Genomic DNA, 19,210 nt, shown 5'->3' with positions numbered 1-19,210 from the left:
ACTTGACCTGCGCTTTCTTGACCATGCCCGAGACCCACTTTTTCTTGATGAAAGACTTTCACAACTTCAGATTCCCTTTGCTGCCCCAGAAGGCTTGAAGAACGTGTTTCTGCCACTCCAGTGTGGCAGTTCCAGATCCAAGAGTCATAAGGTATAACTTCTAACCTTAATTCCTACTGGGTCGTATTGGACTGCATGTAAGGAATTCTTTCGTTTTGGTGCTGGAGAAAGCAATCTACATTTCATACAGAAACGTGTAGCTTAAAAAGGTCAGAAACAGCCGGGTGTGGTGGCGCACGCCTTTAATCCCAGCACTCGGAAGGCAGAAAGAAAGCAGGTGGATTTCTGAGTTCGAGGCCAGCCTGGTCTACAGAGTGAGTTCCAGGACAGTCAGGGCTACACAGAGAAACCCTGTCTTGAAAAACCAAAACCAAAACCAAAACAAAACAACATAAAAAGGTGAGATCACTGAGTCAGAGCTAGGTAACAAGACCAAAATGGCCTTTTAGGTCTAAGGCCGGCACTCAGTTTCATTGTGCAGTTTGGATTGTTGATTTCAGAATGCTCTGTGGCTTAAAGCTGTTCTGCCAGAGCCAGCTAGATGCCTGCTAATGTGAGCAATGCCCCGACAGTCTGAAGGGAGGAAAGGGAAGCATCTCATCTCAGTGAAACAACTCGGTGAAGTGGCCTGTTTAACTTTGTAACTGAGTTTACCTAAGACCTTTCCATTAGATAGCAAGAGTCCTGAAGAACAGAACGGGAAACCATGTTCTTTTAAAAACACACCAAAGCATGCTGTATGTAGACTTGGGTCTTAGGACAGTGCCTTGCTTTTTGCCTGGAGTCCACATGGACAGCAGAGGGTGCTGTAGACTAAGCGCATCTCCAGACTGCAGGCTCCAATTAGCTTGTGGTTTTTCTTGAGAAGAGTTCTCGAATTGTTTCAATCTGTGGGAAGTGGTATAAATAAAAGTACAAATAAGGGTGCCCACACCCCCTCTTTCTGACAGACCTTTAAAATTACACACTACCGGCATTAAATATGGGAGTTGAGTCAGGCTTTGCTTAAAATGTAAATCTATATTTAAAAGCAAAAGCCTGTTGGGGGAAGGGGTGAATAGGAGAGACTTTTTTCCCCCCTCAATCCATATGCATTTCATTTTTGCTTGCAAAAGCCTGATTTATTCAGTGAGATTCAGGATTAGTTAACTAGCACACAGTGCCTAAGCTCAACGTGAATCGCTGCTGTATTCCATTTAAGCTTGCTTCCTTCTTTCCAGTTGGAAGGAGAGGAAAAGACTGTGGGATTTCTCTCTGCCTGCTCTCCCCCGAGTTCCTGGTTGTTGTGCCCTCTGCTGGGAAGGCTCAGGGCAGCGTGAAGTCACCCAGGTCCAATAGCTCCTGACTGATTTCTTTTGTTCTCCTGCCTGGATGGCTTTAGAAGACTCTCTCCACACCTTAGGACTGCTGTAGAGAACATGGGCGCAGAGACACTTGTGAATTCAAAGATTCCAGCAGAGGAGCAAGCGTGTAACAGCGTTCTCATGTAATCTGTATTCGTTGACTGGACCATCTTTACAGTTTTATAAGCCTAGAACCAAACAACTTAAAGCTTTACTCGAGGTCTCATCTCTTGTTCAGAGAGCATTTCTGTGCTGAATTCCTCTGTGAGGTCACTTTTTCCATTGCTATCCCAGCAGGAAGCCACTTTCCTACTGCTGTGCGGTGCTTCTTGCCAAGGCATACAGAGCTCCTGTCAGGAGAGGGTTATCTGGCAGCTATATGTTTACCTTAATCCCTTACAGAATAATGCGCTGTCCTCTGGGCCGCTAATCATTCGCTTCATCTTCTTTCTGGCCAGTAACTGCTGTTTCTCACCACTGGCCTCTTCTGCAGTGTGACCTGCTTAATGGCCTTTGAATAACAACTCTGTGTGCTCACAAATGGCCAAAGGTGGGAAGGTCATCTGTCAGTGGGGTTATTATAATGTCCAGCTGTATTGTTTGATGACTCCGAGAAACTTTCCCTCAATAAAATCAATATCTAAAGACTGACATTTGTTTTAGGGCTACTGAGTAGAGACAAGATTTTGTTAAAATTTGTCCATTTATTAATGTACCAGATATTCATGTCTTAATCACTACACTACTGTAGGTCAGGTAGCTTAGAAGTAGAAGTTTATTTTCTCATAGTTGTAGGATCTAGAGGTTTCTGATCAAGACTTCTGATCAGCTGACTTGGCTCAAGGCTCTTTTTCTTCCAGCTCTGTCTCTCATGGCCTTCCCTTGCTTTCTACAGAGACAAAATGCCCTGGAATTTCTCCTTCTTCTTACAATGGCACAGCCTGGTTACTGGGGCCCTCATAACCTCATATCCCACTGATACCTTCCCAAAACTCCACTCATTTCTAAATCCAATCACACTGGGGCCTCACCATGTCAATTTGAGGTGAAGAGGTTGGTTACAGTCGTCAGCAACTGCTTCTTAACATGTGCTTAGATAATGTGTGGACACAGTGCTGGGTGAGATGTGACCCGTGCCCTCAACAAACTCAGATTGCAGTTGTCAGATTGCAGATGGATGCTGGCAATGTGAACTGAAGAATTCTTGTCACACAGCACATAGAGCATTGGTTGCAGTTTTCTTGGGGGTAGGGGGCGGGGCTCAACAGCTTCTGATGAGCTTCCAAACACTCATTGTATGGACGCCATTTATTTTTCCCTCAAAAACATACATTAGAGGAACTACAAAGAAAAATGGGACATGCATGTCTCAAGGAGTTTACTGCCCGCTAGAAAGGAGGACAATCTACGCAGGAAGCCGACTGAGAGCCCAACAATGGAGGGTGGCGTGGACAGTTTGAATGGTAAGTGTGCTGTGCTGTGCTCACTGTGTCTCTCAGCCCTTGTCCTGAGTCCCATAATAAAGATGATGCTATTTAGTTATAATTACTATTAAGCTGTCCTCTGAAGTTGGAGAAAACGTAGCACCTTAGTAGTTAAGTAAAGGCTTCCTGTGGTAGCAAGTGATGGGGTGGGTCATTTGGGCATGAGCCTGTCTCTCAATACCTGCCTCACTTTTCAGACTACTATGTGGCTTCTCTCCTCAGTGATGCACAGGAACATATTAGTGTCTGCCAAAGCACCTTTGGGAGGAAAGATGGTCCAGGAGAGAGGGAGGGAGGGAGGGAGGGAGGGAGGGAGGGAGGGAGGGAGGGAGGGAGGGAGGGAGGGAGGGAGGGAGGGAGGGAGGGAGGGAGGGAGGGAGGGGATGACTTAAGCATCAATCACATTGCCCTCTCATCCTCTTGAGCTATGTGGAGATAACTCTGAAAATGGTATTTATGGCACTGTACTTACAGTTTTATTTCAGAGAATGAACACATTCATGTCCAAGTTTAAGGCACTGTTAAAATTGAAGAGTAAGCCAACAGCTTAGAAAAGTCTCCACTCATTGGAACTGGAGCCTGTGTGGGCAGGGGAGCCTGGAGGCATTGAACTGATCCTACCTGGTCATCCCCTTATCTGCTGGCCGTGGCTCACAATCATTCTGTGCTTCTGCGTCCTACTCTTGAAGTTATGATCAGTGTCATCTGACAAATATTTCTGTAGAACCCTCCTGGATAATACAGTACTGTATATAAATTTTTGGAGAGCAGGTCTACATATTTTCTGATTATTCTCAACATTCAATCAATTGGATGTAAGAGGCAATGAATGTTCACTCCAAGAGGCTGCACTTGGTTTTTGGAGACCAGCAGCCATTTGCAGTAGCATGTATTGAGAGTTCAGAGGAGCAATATGAGAGCCTAGGCCCAGCAATCTCCCAAGCCATGTCTTAGGATGGGTAGAGCATGAGACAGCAGCCACCAGTGACTTCACTTAACAAATGATGGCTTTACTGCTATCCCATGTCCCCACCCTATGTGTCTGCACCCACATTGCACCTTGGCTGGGAATCCCTTCTCTGGGAAGTCTGCTGATAGAATAGAATCTCCTCCTCCTGGAATACATCAGTTCCGGTGATGAGGAGGACAGTACTGACATGTCACACACTGCAGTTTACTGCTGCTGTCACTCCAGCCTGCATTTTACTACCAAAATCGAGTTAGGTGGCAGAGCGTGATCAGCTTAACTAAAGGGAAGTGAAATTCTACAGTGTTCCTGGACTGGGAGGAGAGACCTATAGGTGTGGATTAGAGAGGAGAGAGCATCGAGGTGTATTTAACTGACTGACTGTGGAGACTGGAGCTGCCGTTGCAGTGGGGAAGTAACAAGAGGGCATCGCAGGGAGTAAAGGCACTAAGATCCCCTCAAGTGGAAAGCAGACTGCTCTAGGCAAATGCAGAGGAAAGACAAGGTAGGGCAACACTGTTCCCCATTCCTCTGTCAGGTTTGATCTGTATGAATTAGGAGCTTTTGGTCCTTGGGAGGGTTTCTTGTGATGTATCATGGGCTTGTTACATACTGCTACCCTGAGCTTTTGCTTCCTAAGAGTGAAGTGAAAAAGCCGGCGCCTGCATTGCTGCATTGCAGAAGAGCAGCAGACTCTGAAGGCAGCTGGTTACTGGTGAGTGCATGGGTGAGGAGCCTGGTGCCCACCTTCTAGGATGGATAATCACCTATGCGGGACTTGAACCTGCAGTGTTTATTTGTAGAGACTCAGCGGGCTTTAGGGACCCATTGGCATGGGATGGGGGAAAGACTTGGGGTTTCTCATCAGCCACATTGACATCAGCTGAATGGAACAAATTCCTTGAGTGTCCTCTCCACATACAGCACCCTGGTTCCTCCCAGCCCCTACCCCCACCACACACACACACACACACACACACACACACACACACGCACGCACGCACGCACGCACGCACGCACGCACACACACACACACACACACACACACACACACACAAGTGTTCATATCTAGGTCTCTCAGCTTTTCTCTTGGGCTCCTAGGAAATACTTGGCTTTGCCCTTAACTCCATGGTTATCTGGGGGAACTTTCAAGCCATTTGCTATCCAGATAATTTTGTCAGGTAGATGTTCTTCGCTGGCACCACAAACCATGGACCAGGAGCCCAAGAAGCCTTGTCTGTGGTGGTATTGCCCACCAGGGAGGCAGTAGCAGGAGGAGTGGGGCAGGGGCTGATACTGGTCAGAGTCTTCTCATATTTCCTCATTTCCCCTGCCACTTCTATTGTCCCTCTTCAGGACCAGGCACTTGCCCAGACCAGGTCAGGGTAAAGGGAACAGAACACTGTCCGCTCAATGATCTGTTTAAGGGTCTAACTGTTCAAGGCTCTAACTCTTCTGTTTTGGTTCTCTCTCCTAGTTTTTTTTTTTTCCAGTTTTGTCTTAGGGGTATGGAAATTGACTTTGACTAATTTGTGCTCCATTTTCTTCCCAAACATAGTGTTCTTGCCAAAATCTCAGATTTTGAAAATCAAAAGCCAAGAATTTACCTCTTTTGTTCCATAGCATAATCCACTCCATAAGGCAGTATGCCAAATCCGCTGCACAGGAGAAGGGTCACAGGTAACAGCCATCACTGAGCAGAGAAAACATCAGTTGATACCTCAAAATATTATCCTGCTGTGTTTGCAGACAGAGGTGTTAATTACCACTGACATGCATATTTATTTTTACAAGAACTGTTTAATCTTCAGAGTATACATTGTCTCTTATCTAACATTCGATGTTCTACTCAATGCTACTCCACAGAGTGAGCACTCAGAAACTGGGTTATTTTATTGCATTCACATATTCCTAAGTTGACAACTTGTCATGCAATTCCACCTCCGATATCCAAAGGATAGAGCAAGGGTGTATCCTTTCTGCTTTGCATACATTTTTTTTTAAAAGAAGCCCCATATTCATTGAGCAAGAGAGACTCTATCCTGGGCTATTTCCCTTTGAAAACACCGTTATGCTGTGAGACCCTAAGCCTAGTAGTTTTGAGTTTTTTTTTTTAAAGCAAAACAAATATACAAACTCCATGTGCCTAATAAGCCCACTCTTGGATTACTCATTCCTTCCTATGATGAAACTCGGTTTTATTTATCCAGCAGTTTGGGATGGGTGAAGACATGAGGGTGGCGCTGAATTTAGAAATTACGTAGGAATGGTAATCCCTCCTACATGATTATGAAGTTATGGTGGTGGCACTTCTGTTGATCACAGATGGGGACACAGGGGGTTTGAAAATTGCTTGAGAAATTGGTCAGGTGAGACTGTTGGGTAGTGTGGCTCCTGTAAATATCATCACACAGATCTGCTCTTCCAAGGTTGTAGGCTCTCAGTGATTTAGATGCAAATGAGTATTACTCATCTCCCTTGACTCCTGTAGACAGAAGGGGTTGGTGCAGATGTGACTTGAGATGCTGGATAGTGGTGAATTTGGTTAGCTGTGGCTGAAGAGTCTCTTCTTGCCTCCATTTCTGTCACCTCTTCCTACCTGCTCGCATGTTTCATTTTTAAAGTATTCTTCCAATTTTCTGTGAAGACCATGCTTTTCTAAAGCTCCAGGGCTGAGGAAGTTTGAAAAGCAGCTCTGGTTTCAGATCATCCAGCCTGAGGTAGGCAGTTAGATAGTGTCCCTGAGCCTCAGTTTCTCATCTGGGAAATTCAGGGCATGCTGTACCTTTCCGGAGTGTTATTTCTTCACACACTGAAATGATTGCCAAGGAGAAAGATATAATAGATATAATATAATAAAGATATAATATAATAGATATTCATGTTCCCTTCCCTTGTGATCTCCAAGAGCTTCCTGTCCACTAGTGCCACCTTTGGAGGAGATGCACAACTGACTGCAAAGCAGACCTCCAAAGAATGGAGCCTAGCTGTGAACTAGGGTAGGGCAAGGGTTGCTTCCATCAACCTGTGCTACTATGACTCAAGGGTGGTTCTTGAGCCTGGGAGGTCCAAAATGAAGAAGCTAATGTCATTCTTTGCTGCATCATTCCATGGTAGAAGGCACAGGGACAAGAGACCAAGGCATACAAATCTCCTTTCCCAGGAGCACCCATTCTTCCCATGAATAGTGCTATTTCTTCAGCCTTATTTCCTAACACTGTCGCTTTGGCGTATGTTTCTGCATGTACAAAACAGCAATGGTGCAGAGAGAGAGAGAGAGAGAGAGAGAGAGAGAGAGAGAGAGAGAGAGAGAGAGAGAGAGAGAGGACACCAAAGTCGCTTTGCCCTAAGAAGGCTTTTCTCAAGCCTAACTTGGTGGCTGTCATTCCTGCTGCTGCCACTGTTTGCCAGACTGTGATACAAAACAGTGTAGTCCCATAGTGGGGAAGTGTCAGATTCAACTAAGGGCATGAGAGCAAGACAACCAACAGCTAGGAAAATGGGTGTGTGCATGATGAAACAGACATGTCTACTGCAGGAAGGCTGTCCTGGGGCAATAGCCAAGTTTATGAAGTCAACTGGGCTCCACTAGCCTGGCCTAGCACAGAAGCACATTACTGACACCTCTCACTATGCAATGGTGGAAGGGTCAAGAACTGGGACTGCCAATGGACCCTTCTGCACTGGATAGGATTGACTCTTCTTGAAGAAATTAGTAGTTTTTTTTTTAATGAAATTCTAACTAAAATTTGTGTGCCCTAATGCAGTAAGAGACTGAGAGACTTTGTTCTGTTCCCTACTGTGTCCTCAGAACTTAGAATAGTGCCTAACTCACAGCAGGTGTTACGTAAATATTTCTGAAAGGAAAGTTTTAAAAATGATTATGTAAAACAATATCGCATTGTAAAAAAAATTCCATGGAGAAAGTGGAATGGTAGGGGTTGTAATGGCTAGTCTCGGTTGCCAACTGGACTGGATCTAGAGTTAACCAATACCCAAAGTGGAGGGGTACACCTGTGAGGGATTTTTGCTTAATTGGTAGTGGGAGAATCCATTTCTAATCCATATATTTGAGGTAGGAAGACATCTTTAAATCTCGATCTTGGAGGTGGGAAAACCCACCTCTAATCTGGGCCACACCTCTTTCTAAATGCCTATAAAAATAAGGTCATGGAAGGAGGAAACTTTCTTCTTTGACTGCTTGCTCTTGCCTCACTAGCAAGACCATCCCTTCACTGGCATTAAAGCCTACTTCTTTGGAATTCCAGTATATACTAAAGACGAGCTGAGGCATCACTCAGCCTTGTTTTCTGAACAACTAGTGGCTTCTTGGATCTTCCATTTATAGACAGCCATTGTTGAATTAGCTGGACCACAGCCTGTAAGTCATCTTAGTAGCCACCTCCCCCCCCCCCTTTTCTATATCGAGAGATTCATTCTGTAAGCTTTGTTAGTCTAGAGAATCCTGACTAACACAGGGACAGGACATTAAGGGAACATAGCATTAGTTTGTTGGCTAGGAGTGGCTTTGCTTTGCAGGAAACATTTGGGCAGAAGTGAGAACATAAAACAGGGGTGCTTCCTGCAAATAACGAAGGACTATCCTTTCAGTCAAGGACAGGGCAATGCCCTGTAGTAAAATCATGACAGGATCTGAGGCTCTGCGTGTTGGGAGAGTTCTCAGGTGCTATTGGTCCAACAGGTCCATGAGCACTCTTAGAATAACAAGAACCTGGGAGTCAGTAGCTGTAGCTAAGAGGTCAGGAACTGAGGGACAAGGTCACTGCATGATAAGAGGAGGGTGCAAAACTGCACATGAAGGGTAATTTGATCTGTATAAAAAGTCTGAAAGTAAGGGATATTAAAATATTCATGCTTTTTCTTCAATGAAACCAAACACGAGGTGACTTAGTGTTCCTTTTAGACTGTCTCAAAACTTATTCCCTGGACATTGACCACTTTTATGTTTAGACTAAGATTTCTTTTTGATGTTAATTAAAAACTAGGAAATACTTATTTTAGTTAACATACTGAGTTCCAAATCTTAACAGTTGTAAATAAAGTAATTTCATAGCCTCTCAGTAATTGAATAGGGACCGTTAGGAAAAGCTTCATAAAAGAGTATGCTTTTGTTTATGGGATGGATGCTCAGGTGGGGCAGTCTCTGGATGGTCATTCCTTCAGGCTCTGCTCCACACTTTGTAACTCCTTCCATGGGTATTTTGTTCCCCATTCTAAGGAGGACCGAAGTATCTATACTTTGGTCTTCCTTCTTCTTGAGTTTCATGTGGTTTGTGAATTGTATCTTGGGTATTCCAAGCTTCTGGGCTAATATCCACTTATCAGTGAGTGCATACCACGTGCGTTCTTTTGTGATTGATATCATTTGTGACTGATATCATTCAGGATGATGTTTTCTAGTTCCATCCATTTGCCTAAGAATTTCATTGCCTAAGAAAGTCATTGTTTCTAATAGCTGAGTAGTACCCCATTGTGTGAATGTACCACATTTTCTGTATCCATTCCTCTGTTGAGGGGCATCTGGGTTCTTTCCAGCTCCTGGGTATTATAAATAAGGCTGCGATAAACATAGTGGAGCATGTGTCCTTATTACATGTTGGAGCATCTTCTGCCCCACTTGGGGATCCATCCCATATACAATCACCAAACCCAGACACTACTGTGGATGACAACAAGTGCTTGATGACAGAAGCCTGTTATAGCTGTCTCTTGAGAGGCTCTGCCAGTGCCTGACAGATACAGAAGTGGATGCTCACAGCCTACCATTGAACTGAGCACAGGGTTCCCAATGAAGGAGCTAGAGAAAGGACCCAAGGAGCTGAAGGGATTTGAAGCCCAAGAGGAGGAACAACAATATGAACTAACCAGTAACCCCAGAGGTCCCAGGGACTAAACTACCAACCAAAGAGTACATACATGGTGGGACTCATGGCTCCAGCTGCCTATGTAGCAGAAGATGGCCTAGTCAGTCATCAATGGGAGACGAGACCTTTGGTCCTGTGAAGGTTTTATGCCCTAGTGTAGGGGAGTGCCAGGGCCAGGAAGCAGGAGTGGGTGGGTTGGTAAGCAGGGGGAGGATGGATAGGATAGGGGATTTTCAGAGGGAAAACCAGGAAAGGGGATAACATTTGAAATGTGAATAAAGAAAATATCTAAAAGAGTATGCTTTTACAGCAGATCTTGATATATATGCAAGGAAAACATCTTAGCAGCCTCTCTTTCCCTGTCCTCTTATGAGGGTGGAAAGAATATAAATGTCATGGGTATTTTATAGTCATCTATTGTGTGACAAATTTCCCCAGTTCTGCAGCTTACAATATCCAGATCACAAATAGTGGCTTTGTGGTTCAGAAATATGGAAGCAGTTTTTAAGAACATGGTTCTGACTTCGGATTTTTTATGGAGCTGCAGTGGAGACTTTGGCTGAGGTTTTTATCATCGGATGGCCCAGCTGGAGCAGGAGAATTCACTTTCAAGATGGCTCACTTCACGGCTGTTGGCAGCTGAATTCTTTGCAATGTGGGCCCTTCCACAGGGCAGTTCGAGTCAACTCATGTTGTGGCGGCTGGCTTCACTTGGAAGGAGTGACGGGGGTAGGGGGAGAGAATAAGAAGAAGAGAGGGAAGGAGAGGCGAGAGCAGGGAGGGAGGATTTCTTGTCAGTCTGTTTTATCATGTCAGCCAGCTCCTCTATGTGTGTCTGCAAATGTAGTGTGTGTTTTCCCATGTTTCCTGATGCACTACCCCTGCTCATTGGATTGGGTTTTGTTTTCTTGCCTGTTTGTTTTTATTCTTGAGAAAATGTATCGAGTCCAGCCCTGCTTGCTGATTCCTCTCTTTTCTAGAAGGCAGGCAGAGCTGTGTGACACAGCGAGACACTTCACTTTGGTAGGAATCTAGAAGAGTCACAAAATGGAAGGTAGAGTGTTCCCCTGGCAGTCGGGGCCCACAGTTTTGGAGGTTTTCATACAATCTGCCATCCTCTATGATGACTTCTCTAAGAAGCTGCCAGATTATTTAAAGTAAATCCCATGTTTAAAAGCAGAATGGAATGCCAGTCATTCCTGAAGCTGCCCTGACTCTAGATGAAAACAAAGTTTTCTTGGTGTGGTGAGATGGCTCAGGCATTCAGAGCATTGATGTTCTTGCAGAAGACTCAGGTTTGGTTCCCAGCACCCACGTGATAGCTTGCAACCATCTGGAACTCCAGCTCTAGGGGAGCTAATGCCCCCGTCCCATCTCTGCGGCACCATATTCAAACACATAAGATACAAATAAATAAATCTTCAAAAAGTTTTCCTTTTTAGTGCTTAAAGCTAATTAGAAAGAAACACCAAATTGAAGAAAGAACCAAGTATGAGAGAGAGAGAGAGAGAGAGAGAGAGAGAGAGAGAGAGAGAGAGAGAATGTATATATGTATAGGGACACTAGAGACAGTAAAGGAAGGAGGATATGTGGATTGAAATGGACATCCTGGGTACTTCCTGAGGGGGTTACAGTACTCATTATGTCCCCTCCTCTTCCTAAGCGCTAGGGCAGAGCTACTGTATATAGCTCCTATATGCTACAGGGACCATATGCTATAGATGCTATGCTCTACAGATGCTATGCATTATATGTTCTATAGACTGTAGACTCTGCAAGATACAGATGCTATGTGCTACATGTTCTATAGGCTTTAGAGTCTATATGCCATAGATAATATATGCTTCTGACTATATGTTATAGATCCTATATTGTGACAATCTAAGACACTGGACTGTGCTTGATGGCTCTCTGCTCAGTAAAAAATAACTCATGATGTTCACATAAAGAGTTTACACAGGGCTGGGGAGATGGCTCAGTTGGCAAAAGCACTTACTGTCCAAACATGAGCATCTGAGTTCAAATCTCCATCATCATGTAACCATTCAGGCATGGTCATGTGTGCTTGTAACTTTATGTGGTAGAGACAGGAAGGAAAAAAGAGGAGAGTGATATAGAAGGTCACTCAATGTCCTCTTCTGCCCTTCACAAATGTGAGCATATAGGTGTCCATATGCCCCCATTCACACATACATGTGTGCATATACACTGCATACATATATACATACATACGCTGTAAGAGTTCTCTAGAGGAACAGAACTGGCACAATGAATCTCTCTATATAAAATGGGAATTTATTGGAGTGGCTTACAGGCTATGGTCTAGCTAGTCCAACAATGGCTGTCCACCAACAGAATGCCCAAGAATTCAGTAGTTGTTCAGTCCACAAAGCTGGATGTCTTAGCTGGTCTTCAGTATATCCTGGAACTCTGAATAAGCAGAAAAATCCCTCACAGATGTACCCAGACACTTGAGTTTTAGTTAATTCCAGATATAGTCAAGATGACACCAAGAATAGTCAACACACACACACACACACACACACACACACACACACACACATACATGCATGCATATATACATACATGTATACATATGCCATACATGAAGTTCACAAAGTTCCTCACAACTTTAATGTTCATCAGTGAGGAAGAGGGTAGGTAAACAAACTGTGATAGAGTCATAAGATGATATACTATACACCAACAAAAAGAACAACCTACTGATATACAAATCTTAACCTATTCTGATGAACTAGAGAAGTGAGATCCCAAAGTGTTCATAGGATGTGAGTTTATATGGAAATGTTAAGAACTGTGTTTATGGTTACATCATAGAGCACTGGTAGAATAAGACTTGAAGCACACACACAGAATACAGAATGTCATGAAGGAATCTGACAGGAGGAAGAAATGATGCCCTCTGGCTCTAGAGGTGTTCTCTTGGGAGACCAAAGTTTCAAAATGCACTTAAAATAGGTGCATATTATTTTATGTGCATCAGAGCTACAATGATTTGAATGTGAACTGTCCTTTCTCAGGATTTTATTGCTGTGAAGAGACACCATGAACCAGCAACTCTTATAAAGAAAAACGTTTATTTGGGCCTGGCTTACAGTTTTAGAGGTTTAGTTCATTATCATCATGGCAGGAAGCATGGCAGCATGTAGGCAGACAGGAGCTGGAGAAGGTGCTGAGAGCTCTATATCTTAATTGGCAGGCAGCAAAAGTGAATGCCACATTAGGCATAGCTTGAGCATATATCACACCCCAAAACCTGCCTGCACTTCCTGCAGCAAGGCCACATCTATTCCAAGAAGGCCGTACCTCCTAATAGTGCCACTCCCTATAAGCCAAGCATTCAAATACACCAGTCTATAGGGCCATTCCTATTCAAACCACCACAGTCCCCAGGGCAGGTTTCTGTTCCCCAGCTGGTGGCGCTACTGTGGGATGCAGAGTCTGTAGGAGGCAGGGCCTTGGAGGTAATAGTAACTAATGGTGGGCCTTTGAAGGAAGAACCTAGGCTGAGGTTCCAGCTGGCTCTGTCTGCGTCTTGGTCCTCCCCCATGTTTCTGGCTGCCATGGGCTGTAAGCCAATACAAACTGTTCCTACCCAAAGTTGTTGATGTGAGGCGTGCTGTCTCAGCTATGAGAAAAACACAACACCACCATAGAGTTGATGTAAACCAAATGCCACAAACAAAGATGAATTCTCTCCCGCACCCATTTCTTTTTTTTTTTTTTTTTTGCTGCAGAGGCTGTCAGTCTCCTTTCTGCTTCCATGTGACCTGGGTAGGGAGGAAGCAGACCCTTTCTGCTTAGGGTATATCCAGCCAGCATGCTGCTCTGCTATGGCACCTCCAGGCATCTCTGCCTGCTTGGTCTTCTACAGCAGGTGAAGTCTGGTGAAATCGCGAAGTTGGCTTTGGGCAGGTGGCAGGAATGGTGTTATCACCAGAAGTCTCCATGCTTGCCCAGAGCTCCTGCCAGGCTTCAGGGGCTCTGTGACCTGGGGTCTTAGTCCAAGTCCACTGCTGTCTGAGACTGGCTATCTTACAGACAGCCGAGGTTAATCTGAGCTCATGGGTTTGGACCCTGGGAAATCCAAGGCCTGGTGTCAGCATCTCTTCGGCTTCTGTGAGTGTCCCTGGGCTAAAGTGAAGGGTGTTTTTGGAAAACTCACAGTAACTGATCCAGTCTCACTGTGAGAGTGAGACCTCACTGCCTTGAGAGTTAAGTCAGGCCTGAAAAAAAAAAGGCTCTTAAAGGCTCCAACCTCCCAGCACTCCCCAATCAAATACAGTGTGTTCCAGAGTATGCAAAGTATATTTAAACCAGGGCAGGAGCGTCTATGGAATGGGACACTGGCTCCCTTTTCTGTTGTTTACTCTTCTGTAGGATATGGTTCCCTTGGGGAAATTTTGGAGAGAGGTAGCTGGGATTTAGGATATGATTTAGATATTTCTAATACCTTCATGTTAATGGTATCTGAACATTATAATCATGTCTTGCATGAGTCTTCCATAGGCATACTGTGCCTTTTCAGGCCTCAGTACCTTTGTATGGAGATCTTTAACTAGCAAAGCCATTTCCTAACTAGACTAACGTGCTGGCTGGTTAGATCCTTACTTTTAAAGTCCAGCTTGAATCACTGAACATAATCCTTCCCATATAATAGCTTCAAAAGTAATCTACCTAAGTATATTACTCTGCTCTGCAGCGAAGTGAAGGGCTTAGAGGTGATGTGACTGTGGGTTTACATCCTGACCTACCTGCCATTACATTGTGTGCCTAAGAACACATTGTCTATCCTCTGAGCTGTTTGCTTGCGTGTGTGTGTGTGTGTGTGTGTGTGTGTGTGTGTGTGTGTGTGTGCAATCCAGCACGATATAGAATTTATAGTCACCAAGACTCAGAGACTGAATCATACATTTGTATATTTTTAGTTTTTCGGGGTTGTTAGATATGAAATAATATACACAATTTCCACTGTGAAGATACTTAAGGTATCAACTGGCTGTAATTATTAAACTTTGTGACAGCTATGGCTGCCAGCATTTCCTTGCTTCTGGGTCTGGAGAATTGACACAGTGGGCATCTGGGTAGTGAATGCTGTCCATCACAGTATTAAAACCTTAGATAATGGCATGCCATCTCTATTGTCTCTATGTCCTCCTGTTGGCTGCATGAAGAAGCCAAGGGGACGCTAGAAGATAGAGCTGAAAGATGCATGAGTTCCCAGGGTCTCTAACTCAGCATCCAGAAGACAGATGCCAATCACCCAGGAATACCCACATTTTGTGTGGAAGAGTCAACCTGAATTTGAATTGGGCCTTGCAATTTTATTTATTAAATCAGCTAGCGTTAATTACCTGGTTAATTCAGAAACTGGCACTTTGACTTGGGGGTTAATACAAAGCACCAACACCTAAAATGCACTGTGCTGTTGTGTTGTTGTATTGTTGTGTTGTTGGCTTAGCAGTTGGGTGGAGGTGGCCTAGACACTGAGATGAAAGGCTGGGAATGGAGACCCGTGGAGGGGATGGCAGAGCCTTAGGTGATTCTGTGCTGGTGATAATTGGAAAGGCAAGGCCAAGAGCTTGACAAGCTTTGGTCTCCAGGAAAGAGCCTGGTTTGTTAGCAAGGATGTAATATACAGAGATGAGCTCAGGCAAGGTTCGCCTTGTGTGACTGCAGAGATGAAAGGGGCTGGACAGAGTTCAGACACTTGATGCTTCACAGGATTGGAAAAGCACACTGCTTTTTAAACTCTAGTCTGCAGATGACATAATTGCCACCAGCTTTGAGTAATGTGGGTTCATTGAACTGTTTCCACCTAGGAAATTGCAGTCTAACTTGTGGAGAGGTTATGAAATAGCCAGGCAATGATTTCTGCCCCCAAGTGCTTTATCATTTAGTAGAAAAACACAGATGTACAGACCACTGCCATGAATGTAGTTCATGGAAACATAGACATTTCTGTCAAGAATGGAGAGACTGCTACACTCCCCGAGGGTCCAAAGCAAGGGTTCTCACTAGGACAATTCACTGAGCCTTCAGACTAACAAATGAAGCTCAGCATTTCTGTCTCACGGCATGCATGCTTGCGTTTGTCTTTCTAAAGCATCAAGGTTCAAATCTGGCCTGCGGTTTAGTTGCTAACATATTGGGCATCAAGATGGTGCCCTGGGCCACCAGCCACTCCTGATTCCCACTCTTCGCTGACTTTATAAGTTGTTCAATGGATGCTAGCCTTATTTACGTATACAGAGAAGAGGTTCCTTTTCATACAGACTCTGCACCTGCCCACGATTATGAGATGCTCCAGACCCCAGCATGCCGTTGTGTTTGCTGATGTAGCTTGTTTTAATTGTATTTTTTTTTCAGAGCAACCATTCTTTGGGGAAAACATGAGAGCTTGCAGCTCTTTATTGTGTTGTGGCACCAGGCTAGAATCCTTGCAGCTTGCTTTTATTGCCTCGCTTGCTCCGCAAAGCATTTGTCTAAATATAGAAAAGGACATCACCATGGATGGGATGAGAATAAGATGCAGTTCACTTTCCAATCAATTCTCTTGCATCTTCCCTGGGTTCTGGTTACTGCTCTGCACTTGGTGCCAAAGCAAGAGTATTGAGCTGCAGAGCTGTCCAAGGTAGAATAAGCAACTGCTGCAGGCGTTCTAAGGTCAAAGGGCCCTTTAAGGTTTCAAAGCTCAGACCTGCAGAGCTCTGGACACTAGCTCTGCCTGTGACTTTGGGGGAGCCTCACAGTAATGGCCAGTGGTGCAGACTGTTCTTAGTAAACAAAAGTTATGGAAGGGTTATGGCCTAGAGATCGAAGTGGGGTCTTGTCCCCTGCCACTTACCTATGGGCTATGTTGAGTGTGTTGCTTAGTTTCACCTGTGCTAGAAGGAGATAGAATGAAAGCCATAAAGGTTCTTAGAGCAATTAAGCAGATGAATTTAAGAAACATATTTTTCTAATTGCCTTTGGGGACAGGCAGCATCTCAATCTACAGCCCAGGCTGCCTCAGAAGATGCTGTGTTCACTGAGATCTGCCTGTCTCTGCCTCCTGAGTGCTGAAATTAGAGGTCTGTGCATCATACCTGCCCCTAAATAATAGCTATTTTTTTAAAAAGTGGATACTTTACAACAGTTTGGTTGTACCTTTTATTCCAGGAGAAATGAACTGTTTACATCTATTAATGACGTAAATGAAAAGCAGCCATCACCTCCTCTATAACTGGGATCTATGCTCCTCGCTGCATCTTTTCTATGGCTAGGGGATTGCATCTCTACAGATAGTGATAGAGGTATAGATAAGGTTGGAGTGGGGACCCGGCTTCCAAGATTCAAATCCTGGTGTTCCAGCACCAGTCCTTTGAGTTCTCTGAGCCACCAGCCTTTATCTGTCACTCCGAATCAAAATATTTCTATTAAATATTATTTTTCTTTTTTGACCCTGAAGTATAAATACCAAATAAAGGCCTAGGGGACCATTTAAGTCTAGGTCACTGCTCCAGAACTTGATGGGCGTTCTGTAACACACGTTATATGCTCCATTTATGGTAATTAAATATGAATTCTGAGTTTCAGCAACTCCTCCGCTTCAGGGGCTTGAGGTGGGTTATCCTACGTATACCTGCTGAGCTACACTGACTTCATGTGAGCCGTTTTGAATTCTGCTATGATTATCATCATCATTGGAGTGGTATTTTGGGGCAGCAGATGTTACCCTGTCTTACACGTGAATAAAGTGAGGCCCAGAGAGTTTTACTAGCCATACAACTCCCGTGTACTATAGCATGTAACTCAGAATAATGCCATCCAGGGGATGGGGGAGCCAGAGTATTTATACCCCATCTCTCTAGAGTCTGTGGTTCAAGGCTTACTCATGGGGATGCTATTGGCAGATAAGCAGAAGCTGCTTGGATCTTTCGATTCTGAAAAGGAATGCCTAAGGGACATGAATGATCATGGAGGTCTGCATTGAACATTTAGCACAGTTTGCTGTTGTAGAGGGAACAGCCTTGTCTGTGAGATGCCTGGGATGGATTATGACTTCATGCCACTGATAAACATACCTGTCATCAGAAATTTCTGATATATATATATATATATATATATATTTACACATATATACATATGCATGTATAACCCTAAACTATTTGCTATAAGTCACCAATTCACAGAGACCACCAATGAAAATTTATCCAGAAGAAATAATCAGCACACCTTAACTATCCTAGCTAAGAGATATGCTCAAGGGAATGATAATGCATGGACCAAAAATGTTTTAATAAAGGGGATAATAAGAGATGGGCTGCAACCACTGACAACCTGAGCAAGCTGAGGTATATAATGCCAAGTTGGAGGGGACCTCTTGTGCTTGGCAGTGACATCCAGTCAGGACCCGGGAAGAAAGACTTCCTGTGAAGTGACCAAGATGATGTGTGCCTGGAATCCAGGAAAGGGGCATATGACCCATTGAACTGAGCAGAACACCCGTGGATTTGGTACCCTGGTCTAGTTTTCCTCCACTGGCCTCTGGCTTTTATGTGAGCAACCTTATACATATTCAAATGAACTTTGCATGTAGATAACTTTGCTAAAAGTAAAGGCTACATTAGTGTGAACTTTCTTATTGGTGAAGAGACTTTGGGCAAAAGTCCGTGTTTATTGATAAGAAGTAGAGTATGTTGATGAGTTCTAAAGCTACCTGTGATCTAGTGATGTTGTGACAGACTGAATTGTGTCCCTTAATACTCCTATGTTGGAGTGTTAACTTCTAACGTGACTAGAGATGGGACCTATGTGGAGACAATCAAGTTAATATGAGGTTTGAAGGGTGGGACCTTCATCCCTAGACAAGAAAGACCTTTCCCCCCCTCCACACTACCCATCACAGAGAAAAATCCAAAAGAGTAAATGAGAGAGCAGCCATTCCCTAGGAAGCAAGGCCTCAGAGGCTGGGTTTTCTTACATCTTAATCTGGGTTTCCAGTACCCAGGACTGTGAGAAAGCAAATGTCTGCCATTTAGTTCTTCTAGTTTGTGGTATTTTGTTCTATCTCTGGCAGACTGACACCAGAGCTAATGCATGTAAAGGGATTTGGTTGAGCTTTTGGTGCAAAGCAAAGATTCACTAAGTGCAGCTCTTATCGCTCTTGCTACTAATAGAACACCAGCCTTTCCGGGACAGAGGAGCCTAGCACTCTGCCACTAAACAGCTGCAGAGCCACGTTAAGTGTCTCACGAGACATTGAGGGCATTAGAACGAAAGCTAACCACATCCAGTGACATTTTCCAATCTCCATTTTAAATATAAATCACCACAATTTGTATCAAATAATATGACCGTGTCTTTCCTCTGAGGAACTAAAAATGCTTGTGCCAACTTCTTAGTTATTAGGCAAATGTTTGCTGATAAGGCTGAACTAAGGGAGTGTCTTAGGGGCTCAGATGCCCA

Source organism: Mus musculus, chromosome 1, assembly GCF_000001635.26.
Source record: "Mus musculus strain C57BL/6J chromosome 1, GRCm38.p6 C57BL/6J".
Classification (NCBI taxonomy): Eukaryota; Metazoa; Chordata; class Mammalia; order Rodentia; family Muridae; genus Mus; species Mus musculus.
The sequence above is the reverse complement of the archived record's forward strand: the minus strand, read 5'-3'. Positions refer to the sequence as shown.